Source organism: Dipodomys ordii, unplaced genomic scaffold (genome assembly GCF_000151885.1).
Source record: "Dipodomys ordii isolate 6190 unplaced genomic scaffold, Dord_2.0 Scaffold26, whole genome shotgun sequence".
Lineage (NCBI taxonomy): Eukaryota > Metazoa > Chordata > Mammalia > Rodentia > Heteromyidae > Dipodomys > Dipodomys ordii.
In genome coordinates this window covers 3,305,153-3,313,209 of record NW_012267242.1, presented here as the reverse complement: position 1 = coordinate 3,313,209, position 8,057 = coordinate 3,305,153, and positions in this window count along the sequence as shown.

The following is an 8,057-nucleotide window of genomic DNA, read 5'->3' as shown; positions in this document are numbered from 1 at the left end:
CAAGGTGAGGGAAGTTAGCCAAAGTGGAAGAGCTAGAAAACAGTGGAGTCAGAGTTTAGGCTCAAAAATTCTGATTACAGAGTCACTAGTTTCTGCTGTCTGTATAAAAACAATACAGGGAAACAAATAGGCTCAGAAGCAGCAAAGGAAGGCATCATAATTTCACTTGGAGGGGATGGGGTAGCAACGATGAAAAACAAATGTACTTCTTACCTTATTTATGTAACTGTAAGCCCCCGTTTATCACCTTTTCAATAAAAAAAATGAAAAAAAAATAATTTCACTTGGAAGAGATTTGAGAGGATGCTACAATTTTTAAATGTACTGGAATACACATATAGGGGGGAAAACCAGTAAATAGTGGCTTACAAGAATGACCCTAGTACCTCTTCCACCCTCAGGCAGCCACTTTGCATTGCTTTGGATATTTCAATTTTGGATATTTCTGTAGGCCAGAGTTAGACAAAGTGTGCTCACTTCCTGCTTTGAAAATGGAGATTGAAAGCACTGTGATATTGTGGTAGTTAGCTCGTTGTTGATATGACAAAATACCTTACCGAAACACCTGGTAAGGAAAAAGATTTAATTTGGCCCACAGTTTTGGAGGTTTCAGTCCATGGTGGTTGACCCTGTTGCTTCCTGTGGCACGGCAGCTCAGCGTAGAAGGAAGAATGTGGCACACATGGTGACTGGGACAGAAAAGGGAGAAAGGAGTGGGGCTAGTTTCCTAACATTCAGGTCAAGGGCATGTCCCAAAGGACCTACTAGGTCCTTTGCAGGGTCTCACCTAAAGGTTCCACCACCTCCAAACAGTGTCATCAGATTGGGAACAAACCTTCAACACAAGAGCCTTTGGGGGAGACATTCAAGACCTATAACAGGATCCATCTTGTTTGCGGCTAGGAATTCATAGTAGAATGGAGAGAAGGCAGAAGCAGGATAATCAGATAAATAATCTGACTTAGGTCGGGGTTGTATGGTTTGTTAAGAGTCTAGAGTTTTTGATCAGTCAGACTTGGGATGGTGCAGGGGAAGGAGGAGGGGTGGTGGAGAAAGACCTTGCTTTGGCCTCAGTTGCTAGAAAGATAGAATTGAGTTACAGCATCCGGGAAAGCTGTGTTCCATGAGCTTGGCTGGATAGAGAACTTGGAAATTCAGTGTGGGGAATGTAAAACGTGAAATGTTTAGTAGACATCCAAGTGGAAATGTTGAATAGACAGTTGGATAGAAGAGTCTGGGAGTGGGTCCAGCTGGAGCTCTACGTTTGGGAACTGTCATTGTATAGATGGTGTTTCATGCTATGATACTGGATAAGATCACATAGGGATTGTATGTAATGAAGGGAGATAAAGTTCTAAGTTGCTCCTGGTCCTTCTGCTGTTACCATTGCCACATTAAAATGCCACCTTGAAATCTCTCTATTTCCTTTAGCCGGTAACTTTTGATTTTTCAGATAAAAAAGAAGTAACAGCTTTATTTTCTATCATTGCCTCCTAACTTTGGCTGCCCATGCCTCTGTTTTGTCATTGTCAAGGTTAATAACATTTACATTCTTTTCTGTAACCATCTCTTAGTCCTCTCTGCTAGGCCCATATACTGATTCTCAATGTTAAAAGAACAGGAAACAGCTTTGATATTATCATCATTTATGGATTTGGAAGGCTGCTAAGCCAGGAAGTAGAAGGTACATTTCCTCTTTACTGGTTCAAAGTCATTCATTACATAGTTATTGACTCCCTTCCATGTCTTAGGCACTATTTTAAGTGCTGGCATAATACAAGACTATTGTCTTCCCTCATCATGTTTACTTTCTTATATGGCCCCCATATCATCAGAGAGATAATTTTTCTATAGTTAAGGTCAAAGGACCGTTTAATCTTTAAAAATCTCTTTTATCAGCCTACTTCCCTGATAATAGCACAACAGTTTTCTTTGGTTAGTGTGTACATGGTATATATATTTCTAAAATATACCTTCTCTTGTAACATTGTTTGAAGTCACATTTTCCTTTTTTTTGGTAATTTCCCTTCTTGTATTTTTGTTTTATTTTCTTATTCACCGGTTTCTAATTTGCTTTTTTCTTATTGTGAGAAAGAATACACAATTTCTTTATCATTTCATAAATGTTTTCTGTCTTCTTACTCATTCTGCAGAATTGTTTTTGTTGCTTTGAAGACATTCTTCTTGGAGCCACTCAGGAGTTCTCGTTCTATTTTGAACTAATTGCTTTCTAAGCCGGTGATAACACTGCCAACTTGTTTTCTATGTGATTCCTAGGTTTTTACTTTTTAATTTATTCTACATCTCCATCTTCTTTTTTAAATTTTCCACCTTTATTCTGTTGGCATATATTTCAGGTAAATTTTCCAGAAAGAGTACATGGAAAATAGCTTTTGGATGAGTAAAGAATGGAGCCTTTATTTTCATATTTAACTGATAGTTTGGGTTGATAATATCTTTTAGGGTTTCATAATCCATATCTGATAGTGTTTTAAAGTGCAGTGAAGTATATAGGCAAAAAAGGAAAGCATTCTGGTGGAGGGATTATTTATGAAAATGTACTACCAAGGCATGAGTGTTGGAATTCCCAGTGTTTCAGTGTAGTAGGGTAAAAAGGGTAAGAATTATAAATAAAGGGAGAAAGTATGGGAAATTTAGCTTAAGGAAAAGGTAAGATCATATCTTAATGATATGATCAAAAAGGAACCTCAGATCAGCCTCAATCTGATAGACTGAGAGACATTCAGTGTACAATACAGAAATAGATTATTTACAGCCGTGTATGGGAATGGTCATAGAACTGGAGGAAAAGTATTCAGCACAAAAGAAGTAACTCATATTATAACAGGGTGGAATGGCACAGTGCTAACCAGAATCAGATGATAAAAGGTGTTCGGAGGACCATGTTAAGGCTTTGGGACTTTTCTAGAGCAGTGATTTCAAAAGTCCAGGTTTTGAATAAAAAAAAAAAACAGCTAATGCTTTGGTTGATACTTCAGATAAATGCCTTAGAAAAATCACACTGGATATATTTCAAGAAAATCAAGGAATAGTGGGGTAGAAAATTTAAGCCCATAGAATGTCTATGTTTCCTTCAATCACAGAGCCTTTGCCTAGAACTATTTTCCTTCCTCTTTGGCCATGGGAAGTTATATTCACTGGAGAAACTTGCCCAATTTGGTGCTGGTTTCAGGGATTCTTGCTTTACCTGGCCATTCCTTCCTATTACTCAGCTCCTTTGCCAGGAAAGACATCTTTAGTCTATGGAATTCATTTATTTAATGAATAACCACTTTTTCAACTAAAGCCTTCACAAGGATAAGGAATACAACTGTTTTACTTATCACTCTTTCTGAGGAACTGGGAACAAATGCTTTTGAAATGAGTGGCAAGCATATCCTACAGCTTAGCTGTGGCCTTTGGTCCCCCCCAGGTGAATGACTCTTTTCAGACAACTCTCAGCAGCTATTTAAGAAATTATGTGGCCAATTTCCAGATACAAATTTATCATAGGCATGCTGAGGCCACTGCATACAGTTCAGGCAAAACTATCCCCTAGATGTTTAGAACACACTGATTGAAGTTCTGAGTGGAGCCTCACTCTGGGGTAGCAGCCTATTGGGAACTTGCAATCTTACCTGGGAGATGAGAGAGACACATACAACGAAGGTGCTCCCCTTCTGTAGATTGTAGGCTACTTGAATGTAGACTGGGGTCTTGGCCATGATTCCCTCCTGGATGCTGTTGAGTTCTGGGCTCATAAGGTATAAAGACATAGGTACTAAATAAGCAAATGAATACATAGAGCTACATAGAACCTATTATCTAACATTCATCTCTCTGTCTACCTGTCTACCCACTTAGCTATCTAGCATCACCAACCTTTCTAATCTATCTTTGGTACAGATTGGCCAACAACCTTCAGAAACAAACAATAGGACATTTTCTTTACTAATGTGCTCCTGACACTATGCAGAACTGCTGGGTGGACATGCATGTACTCCTCATTATCTGAGGGGTATTCTCTCCCTGCTGATCAAGAACCCTGGGGTTTATGGGATTCAGGATGGTCTTGGGTATTTCAGCCCATTGTCCATTGTATGTGCATTCTCTATACTTCCTGTTTACAAAGCTAAAGTGTTAAGACAGTGGCTCTGCTGAGACACTTCTTCTACCATGACCTTCCAGGTCACTGACATCTCTGCCTCAGTCTTCAGTACTATGAATTTAGGACTCAGTTATCATGATAACCAGGTAGAAATTCCCTTTATCCTTCTGACTCAAGTAAGTAGCTTTCTACCTACTTTTAGCCCAAATCCTCAGACCCCATCCCCTCCTAAACACCAGGACATGGAGTTGGTCTACATTTTACTCTTCCCTTTAGGCACAAAAGCTTCCATTTTACCTTTCTCAGGGGCAGTAGTACCAACCTACAGACACGGTGGTTTAAAGGCTTAGAAAGTCTTCTAGAGTGAGTGAGCCATGTTTAATAATGAAAAGGCCCAGCACTTATAAAGAGAAACAGAGAAAATTCTAATGTTCCTCCAACGTTCCTCTTATCTTCATTTCCTCTTAAGGCTAGTATACAAGGAAGGCATTAAGTTCAGTGCTTAGTTACTCATTCTGTTTGATATATAAATAAATACAATGAAGCTACATGATTTACTGTGTTTCATTACATCTAAAAGGCATCAATTGTAACATGTGTCATCATTTTATGTTCTGCTAAAGAAAAATTACTATGTATTAGGAGTATTAAACACAGTTGATTGCATCAATTTCAGAACTGTTGATATGTGCGATACAGAGATTTTTAGAATCAACAAAATATAATGCCTCATTATTCTGCTCCTAGCCTTCTTTAGTTAATTTGCAATGGAGATCTTTCTGCATTGATATTACAAAGATCTATTTCACTGTAAAAATTCATCCTGTAGCATTCCAAACATGGAGGTAAAGTATTGACTTTGTTCATTCATGATGGATTTTATTTTTACATTTGAAAACAATACCTTAATGAAGATTCTTGAATATATTTTAGGAACTAGAAATACTTATAAGTGGGTCCAGTTCCGCAAATTTAACATATGTGTTAACTTTTTATGTACATGTCAATTTGTTCTGTTGAAAAAGGTATTTGTAAACCTTCAATAGTGTCTGTTATTCTATGCCCTCATGAAATTTAGATGTTAACATTTTCTACTTTTCGAAACTAATTGACAAAAAATTATACTATATTATAATTTGTACATTTTTTTCTTATGAATGAGATCAAGCATTTTTTCAAATAGTATTTAGTCATTTTACTTCTTTGGTAATTTGGTCATCCATGCACGTTGTTGTCTATTTTACCAAATGGTATAATTTTATTTTGTGTGCCAGTACTGGGACTTGAACTCAGGGGTTGGGCATTGTCCCTTAGTCTCTTCTTGCAAGGCTAGTGCTCAAGGCTAGTATACAAGGAAGGCTCCATCTCCATCTCTGGCTTTTTGGCGGTGAATTGGAGATGAGTGTCTCATGGACTTTTCTGCTTGAGCTGTCTTTGAACTACAATCTTCAGATCTCGGTCTCCTGAGTAGCTAAGATTACAGGCATGCGCTATGAGCAATAAGCAAGTAGTATAATTTCTATTGATTTGTAGATGCTTTGTGTAATAAGATTAATAATCGACTTATATTTCTTCCTGTTTGTTTTCTCTAATATTTCCCATACTTTTTCTTTTTTTTTCCCCCTGAGATGTAACTTTTTATATAGCCATCTTTTATTTTACTTTTTTCTGGCTTCTGGACTTTATGTAGTTTAATAGGCTCTCCAGATTACAAAACTTTAAAATTTGTTTTCCAGAAGAGTTATGGATGTGTTGTATGTATATACCTGTGTCTGAATATACGCTCTTCAATTATTTGTTTAACAAGAATTCAGTATTTTTGGATGTCATGAGATGGGAATCTAACTTTGTGGGGTTTTTGTTGCTGTTGTAGTTTTTGATGTGCTTTTGTGTTTGGGGGTTTTTGTTTTTTTGAGGGTCTTTATGTAGCTCAGATACACCATCCTCTTTCCTGAGCCTTCCAAGTGTCAGATTATAGATTTGTTTTACCTGCTTGGCTTTGTTCCCCCCACCCCCACCCCTACTTCATAGCATCAGCAAAATTTCCTAATGCTTTTTGTTTTGTCTTTTCCTTATGAACTAAAAACAAATTTTGTTTATAAATCAAATTCCTTTACTTAACTGTGTCTTTTCTTGGATTTTCCAATTTGCTTCCTTCAAGTATTAGTAGCTCTCAATCTTTGTAATAGTATAGCAATAATTACTGGAACTTTGTGTTTTGTTTTTAGATCTTTTGGGGCAGATTACAAGAAAAATAGGGAAAATATACATTAATTATACACACATATAGTAAGTGCTTCTGTGATAGGTTCTCTTGTAAGTTGTTGAGCACATCTGCCAATCTTCCAGAACTTTAATTCTAATACTTTTAGTAGTCTAGTTTTAGTGGCTTATACATTGACTCTCCCTCCTGGTCCCCAAATATTTCCATGGCCTTTTACAGAACTGTATTTTCTCTTCTAGATAAATGCTAAAATGGTTTGTAACATTCTATAAGGAGTCATCTGAAAGTTGACTGGGATTACACTAATTTATAGGGTAAATTTATTGCATTAATTTTCAGAGCAAATTTACTGAGTAAACTAAGGAAAATAAACATTTTTTATTTGGGATCTTCTCATTCAACAAGTTACTTTGTCTCGTTGTGTCCCAGTTTCCTTTTTCTTTTTAAAAAATGAAGATAGCAATTTTAATTGTCTTAGAACTTTTCTGAGAAAACTAAAGGAATAAACTATGTAAAAATCTTAGAGAATCCAAAATAAAAGGCTATAATAAGTGTTAGGTAGTATTATTATCAGTATCATTATTGCTTATAGGTGTTGTTTTTTGGGGGGGGGTCTGGTCGTGGGGCCTGAACTCTGGGTCTGGGCTCTGTCCCTCAGCTCTTCAGCTCAAGGCTAGCGCTCTACCACTTGAGCCACAGCGCCACTTCTGGCTTTTTTCTTTTTTCTTATGTGGTGCTGAGGAATCGAACCCAGGTCCTCATGCATGCAAGGCAAGCGCTCTACCACTGAGCCACCTTCCCAGCTCCTGCTTATAGTTTTTATAGTCTTTTTCCCTTTACAATATAGTTTATGGCACTATTGCTAATATTATATGGAGTTGATTACTATCTTATTTCTATGGTATGTTCTATATTTTGCTAACACAGAGAAAATAGATTAATCTATGCATGGGTTCTTTGAATATTTATTTAGTATCTTTTATGGTCTTTTCCTATTTCTTCCTGTGATCTAGCTCTAATAATATTTGTGCAGAAGCATCATGACTAGAGAAACAGAAGCTAGATTCAGAAGGGGTTAATACGTTATTTCCTTGCAAGGTTGGCATGTTTGAGTTCCAAAATCAGCCATAAATACATTTTCAATGCTGCATTGCTCATACTAATCTTCCCTGTGAGCAGCTGGGATCCACTGGAGAATTGGCTTCATTGAGTACAGGAGTAATCATTATCATCAGCATCTTTCAACAGTGACTTAAACAAAATATGTCTCTCACCAGCTACTTTTTAAATAGTAATTTTATCTAATGGCTAGAAAGCAAGCTGTTTTGAGATAGCTGAAAGAACTCAGGATGTCCAAAGAGAGGATATAACGTGGTGGATTTCAACCATTGCCATGATTCTCAAGAGAGGAAAGTAGCTAAGTTTTACTAGAGATTTAGGTATGATATCTTAAACAAGAGATGTTACTGGGTGGATCTCTAGGTAGAACGCTGTAGATGAGGTAGCCACGAGGCTAAAAAAAATCATTCTCTCTGGGCTGGGAAGGTGGCTCAGTGGTAGAGCGCTTGCCTTGCATGCCTGAGGCCCTGGGTTCGATTCCTCAGCACCACATAAGCAAAAAAGAAAAAAGCTGGAAGTGGCGCTGTGGCTCAAGTGGTAGAGTGCTAGCCTTGAGCTGAAGAGCTGAGGGACAGCGCCCAGGCCCAGAGTTCAGGCCCCACGACC